Consider the following 1,926-nt stretch of genomic DNA (forward strand, 5'->3'; position numbering starts at 1 on the left):
GAGAATAGACCAACCCCCGCCTCGCTACAGCCTCCTTTAAGGTACTTATAGAGCACGATACGGTCGCCCCTGAGCCTCCTCTTTTCCAGGCTGAACAATGCCAGCTCCCTCAGCCGCTCCTCGTAAGACTTGTTCTCCAGACCCCTCACCAGCTTCGTTGCCCTTCTCTGGACGTTTATTCGGAACTGGGCAGCACGGGGGGTTGTCTCACCAAAGCCGTGAGTCGTGCTCTCACGACGCGGCAACTTGCCGTGGTTATATGCAACAAAGCGTTACATGTGCCTGAAGTTTCACAATAAGCCTCTCCATATGCATAACCTGTCCCCGCTTTATATTAAAATTAGATCCAAGAAGTCATTTCCACAAGCTCCTACCATCTGTGCTTGCGCAGTGTCTCCTGGTAGTGGTCGCCAGGGGTTGTGGGGATGAAGGTTGGTGACTCTTCCTCACCACCGCTAGCTGACCTCTTGTCTTTGCGCAGACTCAGTTGCTGCTTGGCTCTTGTCCAAACTGCAGGACCAATTTCTGCCACTTTCTTAAGATTACTTCACGTTCTTATGAGGAACTAAACGTGGTAAGGGGCCCAAGGCTTCTTGCTTCAGTTAATTTGCACGATGCAAAATGGTTAGCAAAGACATTCAGCAGCATCCACTAGTTTAATACTGTCAGCGCTCTATCTCTATTTGCTAAGATTCTCTGAACTCCCTCTCTCAGCGGCCACGTCCTCCCGCGCCTCCGAGAACTCCCCCTCCTCCATGCCCTCGCCCACGTACCAGTGCACAAAGGCACGCTTGGCGTACATCAGGTCGAACTTGTGGTCCAGGCGGGCCCAGGCCTCGGCGATGGCCGTGGTGTTGCTCAGCATGCAGACGGCGCGCTGCACCTTGGCCAGGTCCCCCCCGGGCACCACCGTGGGAGGCAGGCAGTTGATGCCCACCTTGAAACCACTCGGGCACCAGTCCGCAAACTGGATGCTGCGCTTGGTCTTGATGGTGGCGATGGCGGCGTTGATGTGCTAGGGCACCACGTCCCCGCGGTACAGCAGGCAGCACGCCATGTACTTGCCGTGCCGCGGGTCGCACTTCACCATCTGGTTGGCCGGCTCGAAGCAGGCGTTGGTGATCTCGGCCACCGAGAGCTGCTCGTGGTAAGCCTTCTCGGCCGAGATGACGGGGGCATAGGTGGCCAGGGGGAAGTGGATGCGCGGGTACGGCACCAGGTTGGTCTGGAACTCGGTCAGGTCAACATTCAGGGCCCCGTCGAAGCGCAGGGAGGCCGTGATGGAGGACACGATCTGGCCTATCAACCTGTTGAGGTTGGTGTAGGTGGGCCTCTCGATGTCCAGGTTCCTGCGGCAGATGTCGTAGATGGCCTCGTTGTCCACCATGAAGGCGCAGTCAGAGTGCTCCAGCGTGGTGTGGGTGGTGAGGATGGAGTTGTAGGGCTCCACCACGGCCGTGGAGACCTGCGGGGCCGGGTAGATGGAGAACTCCAGCTTGGACTTCTTGCCGTAGTCGACCGAGAGGCATAGGTGGCCAGGGGGAAGTGGATGTAGGGGTATGGGTGCAGTGACCCAGCCCTGGGTGCTAATGGAGGGCTGGGAAGCGTCCCTCCACAGCTCACTTCTGGCACCAGCCCCAGAGCAGTGGCAGCCATGTCCCAGTGGGCAGCCGTGGCCATGTCACCATGGTGTCACCATGGTTGTCATTGTGACACGGCCGCCTCGAAGGGTACAAAGAGGGCTGCTCCCCCAGGTGCAGGTGCAGGTGAAGCCATGGAGGCAGAGGGTGCGAAGGGGTCCCTGGAGCATGCACAGGAGTCCCTGGAGAACATGGCGGAGGTCTTGGCGCAGGTCGCTCAGGCAAGGGCTGGTGTGGAAGCGGCGCTGGAGGAGTTCCTAAAGGTCTGTAACCCAGAGGCAGAAGT

General features: G+C 58.7%; 1 pseudogene; it reads right to left on the reverse strand.

Annotated features, from left to right (window-relative positions):
• Window positions 1-679: 679 nt before the first annotated feature.
• Window positions 680-1,678, reverse strand: LOC136787994 (tubulin alpha-1A chain-like; annotated as a pseudogene).
• Window positions 1,679-1,926: the final 248 nt, after the last annotated feature.

The sequence above is a fragment of the Anser cygnoides genome, chromosome 32 (assembly GCF_040182565.1).
Source record: "Anser cygnoides isolate HZ-2024a breed goose chromosome 32, Taihu_goose_T2T_genome, whole genome shotgun sequence".
NCBI classification, from domain to species: domain Eukaryota; kingdom Metazoa; phylum Chordata; class Aves; order Anseriformes; family Anatidae; genus Anser; species Anser cygnoides.